We start from the raw sequence: 9,384 nt of genomic DNA, 5'->3' as shown, positions 1-9,384 counted from the left end.
GTATAAGCTGCACTGAAGGCATTGGCTAAAAACAAGCCTATAGTAACTGATGGAATACAAATTGAAATCTTTCAACATACTGATGCAGCACTGGAGGTACACACTCAACTCTGCCAAGAAATTTAGAAGACAGCTACCTGGCTAACCGATTGGAAGAAATTCACATTTGTGCTGATTCCAAAGAAGCTGATCCAACAGAATGCGGAAATCACTGAACAGTATCATTAATAACACATACACAAGTAAAATTTTGCCAAAGACAATTCAAAAACCATTGTTAATAGTAAATTGACAAAGAGCTGCCAAAAATTCAAGTCAGATTCAGAAGAGGATGTGGAACTATAGATATCACTTATATCAGATGAATCTTGGTTGCAAGAAGAGAATACCAGAAAGATATTTACGTGTGCTTTATTGACTATTCAAAGGAATTTGAATGTGTGGATCATAACAAACTATGACTATTCCAGAACACTGAATTGTGCTCATGAGGAACCTGCAGATAGACCAAGAGACAGTAATTAGAACAGAACAAGTGGATACTGTTCTGTTTAATGTTTTAAAATCAGGAAAGATGAGCACCAGATTGTATCTTTTTACTATACTTATTCAATCTGTATGCTGAGACGATAATCTGTGAAGCTGTATTGTATGAAGAAGACCATGGCATCAGGACTGAAGGAAGATACATAAACTGTGATATGCGGATGACCAAACTTGCTGGAATGAAGAGGATTTGAAATACTGACTGATTAAGATCAAAGACTACAGTCTCAAGTACGGATTGCACCTCAATGTAAAGAAAAGAAAAATCCTCACAACTGGGCCAATAAGAAATATCATGATAAACAGAAAATACTGAAGTTGGCAAGTATTTCATTTTACTTGGATTCAAAAGCAACACCCAAGCAGCAGCAGTCAAGTTAGCAAAGAGCACACTGTATTAGGCAAATATGCTGTTCAGGACCTCTTTAAAATGTTTAAAAGCAAAGATTTCATTTTGAGGACTACGATGCATCTGACCCAAACCACAGTATCTTAAAATTTTTCCTATGTATGCTAAAGCTTGACAGTAAATAAGACTATGGGGCAATGCATTGGACTACAAGATTGTTTGAATCACAAGGTCGGTGGTTCAAACTCACCAGCTGCTCATCGGAAACCCTATATAGGTCCCTATGAGTCAGAACTGACTCTATGGCACTTAACAACAACAACAACAACAACAACAATCCATTTTAATTGTGGTTTTGGCTGCCAGAAATATGAACAAGTCTGTATTAGAAGAAATATAGCCATAATGCTCATTGGAATGAAAGATGGGGCTTTGTCCAATTTACTTTGAACATGGTAAAGTAGACCATCAGTCTACTTTTTTATCCTCCATTAAAAAAGAGAAGGACCCTCAGTGTACTGACACTGAGCAATCATTGTGAGGATGGTTCTGAACCAGGAATTATTTGTCTTTTCTTTCTGTTGAGTTGCTGAGTCAGGTAAGACGTGGCCACACTTAACAACAAATGCATATATATGAGTTTGTGGAAAACATTCATTCATTCTTTTTTTTTTTTTAAAGGTTTTTATTGTGGATTGAGTGAAAGTTTACAGTCATTATTTCTTCCATTTTTTAACCAACTTTAAAAAAAACTCCACTCATATATGTATGTATGTGTGTGTTTATGTGTCTATACAAATATATATACAATTCCTGTGGGTTAATGCACTGGACTGCAAAGTCATTTAAACTACAATATTGGCGGTTCAAGCTCACCAGCTCCTCCTTGGAAACCCTATACAGGGTCGCTATGGGTTGGAACCTACTCGACAGCACTTAACAACAACATTAACTGACAGCACCATACCAGGACTCTCTCTGTCTCTCTCTCTCTCTCTCTCTCTATATATATATATATATATATTCAAATTATTTACTATTTTAACATGTTTACATGTATAATTCAGTGATAATTAAATTCATCATGCTGTCCATATTCTTCTTCTTAATGATCATGAAAAATAATTATATGAATTATTTTTTTTTAATAATTGAGGAACATCAATGGTCTTTATTCTGTGAACTCCAGTTCCACCTTGTTGTCTGTTGCTCCTACTGAAATTTAACCATTTTCCCTCATGTGAACAAGCTCATTGGCTGACTAATGTTGAAGAGCACATTTTATACTTCTCCAGATGGTGTGACCCACAACTCTAATCATTTGATGGACATTTTAATAACACCCCTATGACTGCCTGGCCATTCTACATGAGGGAAATGCAGATTATATACTCTGTGTAGTAACAATATTGTTGTTAAGTGCCATCAAGTCAGGTTCGACCCATAGTGACCCGGTTTCCAAGAAGTAGCTGGTGAGCTTGAACCACTGACCTTGCAGTTCAAATGGCTTTGCCGTCTGGCACATTAACCCATAGTGCCACACCAGGACCCACAAGACACACCAAACAACAAAATTCTTCAAGATTTCTATCATGCCAATCAGGGAAGAAATTAAAGAAAGAAATGTTGCCTAAAGTTGCCTAAAGCTAACAACAACAACAACTGATGACCTTAGAAAGTTCAACACTGTAGAATACGTGCTTCAATATTTCAAGGAGAGTTTGACTCTTGAAATTTGCTCTTGAGTTACTTTCCCCCATGTAGATATGGGTGTTTAAAAATCAGTTCAAAATAATCCTTAAAATAGTTGCATGTGTGATACAGCAGAGAATTATTTATATTTGCTAAGACTGGGGAAACTTAAGAAACAAAATGGCTTCTAAAATAAAAGCATCACCACAACTACCACAAATCGGGCTGCTAACCTCAAGGTCAGCAGTTCCAAACTACCAGGGGTTCCGCAGGAAAAAGATCAGGCTTTCTGCTCCCGTAAAGATTTACAGCCTCAGAAACCCTATACAGGGTAACTATGAGTCGGAGCAGATGCCACAACACACCAGCATCCCCAAGATATATTACTAGGAATTATGTGCCTGCTTTCTCACTTAATTCTTTTATAAACAGAAGGGACATTATTATGTAAGTGGAAACAGAGGTTCAGAGAGGCTAATATCTTGTCTGAATTTATATGATTAAAAAATAATAGACCAAGGGTTTCAAAGTTCATGTTTTTTCTACTCTACTATACTGCAACAGAAATTAGGGAGTGGGTGTGCACTATTATATATGTGAGTGAGGGATAAAAAATAGTTCCTGATGTTAAGGAGCTTATTTGATAAGACTTGCTGTGTAACTGTGAGGTGTTACTTTGGAAAATCATGCATCAGGGAGGAAAATTAAATTGGGTGGAGGAAATGGCCGTAGAACTGGACCTTGAAGGAGAAATAAGATTGAGTCTTAGCAGTAGAAGAGACATCATAATTAAAGGTATGAAGGTGACACAATGCAGGATGCACATGGGGAAGAGGACAAATGGTTTGTGAAAGTGAAGAATGCTGAATAACATGGAGGATAGCAAAAATGAAACAAAAATCAGATCATGAGAAGCTCCTGAGTACAAGATTAAAACATATGTGAGCTGCTGAAACTTCTGTCTTGCTGGCCTATACTACAAAGCAATCACAAGTGTTTGTGAGCCTTTTTATAAAACTAAAGTGTGTGGAACGTCAAGTGTTATGTTATTTGAACAACAAAGACCACTGTGCTATGAAGAAGTCCTAGCTAGCTATGTGGAAAGGCCACATGACAAGAGACATGCCAGCCAGTTGGTAACTATTTCAGCCATCCCAGCATAAGTGCCAGACATTGAATGAAAAAGTCACCTGGGATGTCCAGCATAGTCAAGCCTTAAGGTGACTGACTCCAGTCCAAGATGCCATGTGACTACAGCTATATCAGATCCTAAGCAAGATCTATCAAGTTGACTCTAGTTATACAGAATTCTGAGAGATAAAAATAAATTGTTTAAAGCCACTGAAAAAAAGAAAAGAAAATTTAAAGACAGTTTTCCTATTATAGTACTAGCTTGAGTTAGTCACTCAAATGTGGGTAAAATTCCAAGTTTCCAGCTGCTACACTTCTCTGTATCAATGAACAAGGCATCCCTTAGTAGTTGAATAAGAGAAACTCTCAGATTCTTGGGATTTTTCTCTGCCAATTTTAGGAAAGAACTTTGAAAAATATATTACTATGATCACCAACTTTAAATATATTGTTTCTCATACATTTATATTTGGGTAGAATTATTTCCCCACATGTATTAGAATATTGGAGTTCTGGTGTGGGTTGTAGGATAAGCATTTGACCTTAAGGTCAGTTTGAAATGCAAGGTAGGCTCTTCAGACTCATTAGCCACTCCTAGGAAACCCTACACAGGGTCTCTATGAGTTGGGACTGACTCCATGGCACCAAAAAACAATAATCACAATTAGAACATTCAGAGTCCTGGTGTGGCACTTTAGGATAAGCACTGAACTGAAAGGTCGGTTTTAACCACAAGGTTGGCAGTTCAAATTCAGTAGCCGCTCCTCATGAACCCTTAACAGGGTTGCTATGGGTTGGAACCAACCTGATGGCACTTAACGACAACATTGCTGTTGTTGCTGTTGTTACGTGCTGTGGAGTTGGTTCCGACTCATAGCGACCCTGTAGAGGGTTTCTGAGGCTGTAAATCTTTACGGGAGCAGAAAACCTCATCTTTCTCACGCAGAACAGCTCGTAGTTTCGAACTGCTGACCTTGCAGTACGCAGCCCAATTCGTAAGCACTACGCATTAGAATATTCTAATTTAGGTGTGAAAATATGTATAAATATTTGAAAACATACCCAGACATATTTATTGTCTCAGTGCTTTCTGTAGACATATATTCTTCACTATGTAAGTAGCATGCAAATTCTACTTTATATTTCATCTTTTTCCCCCCTCATTCTCATGTTTAAGGATACCTGCTAGGGGAAAGGTCATCAAACGGCACTACATTCAGTTGACTTATGTCCAGGTATGTTTTCTGAAACATGGGGTTGGAAACTGAGTTTGATGGAGGTTGCTTTTCTCAATTTTCGTGGTAATGCTGTGAATTGCAGGTTATCACTCAGTCTGCTGATTCTGGTAAATACTTTATAGGTGATACTGCTTGTGGCTTATTTTATTTTGTTCCTTAAAGAAACTATGCTTTGTAATGGACAGAAGTTCTGACTCATCTTCAAGTCAACTGTTTAAGTTAGGGTTGGTGGTGCTTGTGTTCCTTGGAGTTGGTTCTTACTCATAGCAACACTATATAAGGTTTCAAAGGATGTAAATCTTTACGGGAGCAGAAAGTCTCATCTTTCTTCCACAGAGTGGCTGGTAGATTTGAACTGCTGATCAAATGGTTCGCAGCCCAATTCGTAACCCACAATATCTCCTATGTTTTGATTTCTTCATTTGCAAAGTGGAAACTGTTTATTGGTGCTGTTGAACCAGTTCCAACTCATAGCGACCTTATTTACAACAGAACAAAACACTGCCTAGTCCTGTGCCAACCACACAGTCATTCTTACAATTGACTCCATTGCTGCTGCCACTGTGTCATTCCATCTCATTGTGAGTCTCCCTCTTTTCCAATGACACTCCACTTTACCAATCATGGTATCCTTCTTCGGGGAAAGGTCTTTCCTGATAATATGTCCAAAACATGAGAAATGAAGACTGGCCAAACACCCTTCTAAGGAGCATTCTAACTGTACTTCTTCCAACCCAGATTTGTTTGTTCTTCTGGCAGTCCATGGATCTTTTAATATTCTTCTCCAATACTATAAGTCAAATGCATCAATTCTTCTATGATCTTCTTTATTCATTGTCCAAATTTCATATGCATATGAGGCTATTATAAATATCATGGCTTGGTCATGACACACCTTAGTCCTTAAATAGACATCTTTGCTCTTAAACACTTTAAAGAGGTCTTGGGTGGCAGATTTGCCTAATGCAGTATGTTATTTAATTTCTTGACTGCTTCTTCCATGAATGTTGATAGCGGATCCCCAAGCAAAGGAAGTCGCTGATAACTTCAATCTCTTCTCCATTTATCATGATATTTACTGGTCCAGTGGTGAGGATTTTTGCTTTCTTTACATTGAGGTGTGATCTTTACCGAAGAAGGCTGTGGTCTTTTATCTACATTAGTAAAGTCCGTTTTGGCTTCAGCAAGCAAGGTTGCATCATTTGCGTATCACACTTTGTTAATCAGTCTTCCTAATCTTGATATCACATTCTTCTTCATATAATCCAGCTTCTTAGATTATTTGCTCAACATACAGTTGAATGTTGTTGTTGTTAAGTGTCGTGAGTTGTTTCTGACTCACAGTGACACAGTACTGGGTGTTAGAGGAGGGCCTGGTGAGCTTGCAGTCCATTAACCTGCAATGCCACAACAGGACTCCTTATAGCTAAGTAAGTATGGTGAAAGAATAAAACCCTGGTGTACACCTTTCTTCATTTTAAACCATTCAGTGTCTCCTTATTCTGTTTGAAATATTACCTCTTGGTCTATCTACAAATACCGCATGAGCTTAATTAAGTGTCCTGGAATACCTATTCTTGTTATGATCTACACAGTCAAAAGTCTTTGTGTAGTCAATAAAACACAGGTTAACATTCTGGTGTTCTCTGCTTTCAGCCAAGATCCATCCAACACTAGCAACGATACCCCTCATTCCACGGCATCTTCTTTTGATGCTTTCTGCATGCATTATTCAAAATATTGCCCATATAAATTTGTCATTTGTTTAATTCACTTCTCAGGATTGTTAAAAAACTAAATATAGTGAGGCATATGACAGGGCTTTGTACACTATGCATGTTATATAAATACACCTAATACCATTGAGTGGAGTCCGACTGATAGCTGACCTACATAGAGTTTCCGAGGCTATAAATCTTTATGGGAGCACAAAGCCTCATATTTTTCCTTCAAAGCAACTGGTGGGTTTGATAAGCAGTCCAGTGCTTCTCCTACAGTGTGACCAGGGCTCCTTTATACAAATACAAAATTGATATTGTTATGGCTCACTTCACGATTAAGTCTCATTTGAAGAAGCAGGGAGTAGATACAATATTTTTCACTTTACCAACAAACTTGCTTGAATGAAAAAATATTTCTGATTATTAAATCATATCTTAAGAGTACCAGTATAACTTATAATAGGAAGAAACAAAAAAATTTTGTAAAGTGAACTACCAAAACTTAATTTATATTTTCTACAAATTTGAAAGTTCCAATGTAGTATTGTTTATCATGAGGTGTCCCTATAACTCTGAATTTAGTTAAAGAATAAACAATATCTGCTTGTACACTGATAACTATGGAAAACACTTCACTATTCCTATCTTATACCAATAGCTTTATCTACTTACGATAGATACAGTACTTTCCATTGCCCGGGCAGCTTTCTATGTACTTGAAGCATAATAATTCATTTAAATACAAAAAGGGAAATAGTTGCAATGGGAAAGACCAGGGTACTATAGGTGAATATGTAGAAATCTATCCTTTTTTTAAAAAGTTGAAAACTGGAAAAGTCTGTGATGTGAGTAGATGTTAGTGAACTTGAACCAAAAGGGCACCAAAGTCTAACATAATGATGTGAGCTCTTTGAGGGCAGGCAATTTTTCTATTTTATTCATCATTATCATTATCAGTTCAGAGCTGAGTATAGTATTTGTTACATAGCAGGCATTTGATACATATTATCTGGAAGAATGCATGAAAAAAATTGTTATTGTTAAGTGCTATTGAGTCAGTTCTGACCTTGCAATACAGCAAGCACATTAACCCACAACATAACTATGGATTTACAGAAAAGTGATATTTCGGAGGAAAATATATTCTGAGACACAAAGTAATTGAAAGCAAGCAAGGGGCTGGTAGAGAAGTGAAAAACAGAATAGGCTGAATAACAGGCCTTCTTTGTAAGAAACTTTGCAGAGCTGCAGTCTGGCGCCATCTTACTTAATGTCTCTTAGCATTTCAAATGTGGTACCTAAAGCTAAAATAATGATCAGGAAACAATGGAGACAGAATGCGTCATGAGGTGACTTATCATCTAAAGCTAAAGTCTCTGAACTCTATACTACTAAAATTGTATATGCTGAGGAAAAGGAAAAAGAACATTTATCTAAAAAAATCTCAGTTTTGAAGGAGACTTAGTGAATCTTTTAATGTATAAGGATTATTTAGGTTTGTCTGATTAGTTTCAAAAAATTGAAATCATTACAATGCAATCGTACACTTTTTATTTAGTGAAGTGAAAAATGTCTCACTCTCTTATTTTGGATTAGAACATAATTATAGACACATTCTCACTGATTAATCTTTTTTTATCCTTTGGCTTAGTCACAAGACAAAGCCTGCACAGTGAGTGGACAGGGTTCAACATATGGAATTAACAACTTCACATTCTATTACCAGCCCTGCCATTCACTGGGGTGAAGACTTGAGTCTGATTCACAAATGCTTTGCTTCTATTTTCTTAGGTGGAAAACAAAATTAATAATGATTGTCTTTAAGTTATGTATGTGGTGAATTAATTAGTGCAATATTCTGTTAATAATAGTAATAGGAAGAGCAAGATTTCCAGTAATAGAAAAATAAGCAAACTCTCCTTGAGAAATTTTTCTAAGAAACTGAGTATATTGGATTCTTTCCCAGTAGTCTCCTCAGCATCTTCATGACACACCAGACTAGTAAAATCTTTGGCTCTAGTAGAGCAAATACTGCAAACTCTTTTCTCTTTAACCATAACCAAATGGGTATGAATACATATAATTAGTCTTCTATATATGCTTCATAAAGTAAGTCAGCAGAATACAGAATAAAGGGGCTTCTCCGTGATAATAGAGAAAGGACAGTACAAAAAGGACATACTTTTGATATAGTTTTTCTATAGTAGTCTTAAGTCTCGAAGTCACTAATAATACTGCAAGTAAAGTGTTCAGAAAAAAATGGTAAAAAGAGAAGGAATGCTGCCATATGAAAGGAGTTCAAACTATAAGGTTGTTTTAGAGAGAAAGTATAACAATATAGTGTTTAGTATTCACTGCCAAAGAATACTAATAACTATAGATTTATATAGCATAGTAAAGCTTTTATTAAATAAAAGGGTACACAGAAGTTCTGTCGGTAAGCTTACATTATAGTGAAGGAGAGGGAGAGAGAAAGGTAAAGATGACTGGATGAAAGATTACATATGCTTTCCACACTCTTTTCCAGACTTACAACTTGTAAGACTATGAAAGGGTGCCATGCTTTCTCTTATCTCCATGCATCTTCTGTCAGGTATGCCATGGACTACCTTACCCCATCACTCACACTCACAGAAACTAGTAACTTCAAAAACATATGAAGTGTCGACCTTATAGCGAGCGGACAGCCACTTCTCCATCTTTGGAG

At 36.7% G+C, this 9,384-nt stretch overlaps 1 protein-coding gene across 1 annotated transcript in view; it reads right to left on the bottom strand.

Annotated features, from left to right (window-relative positions):
* The window catches only part of LOC102815309 (peptidyl-prolyl cis-trans isomerase CWC27 homolog), a 381,669-nt gene that overhangs the window by 79,309 nt on the left and 292,976 nt on the right, over window positions 1-9,384 (bottom strand). The window lies entirely within an intron of this gene.

This window comes from Chrysochloris asiatica, unplaced genomic scaffold (assembly GCF_000296735.1).
Source record: "Chrysochloris asiatica unplaced genomic scaffold, ChrAsi1.0 scaffold00318, whole genome shotgun sequence".
NCBI lineage: Eukaryota > Metazoa > Chordata > Mammalia > Afrosoricida > Chrysochloridae > Chrysochloris > Chrysochloris asiatica.
This window is presented reverse-complemented; position numbering and strand designations above follow the sequence as displayed.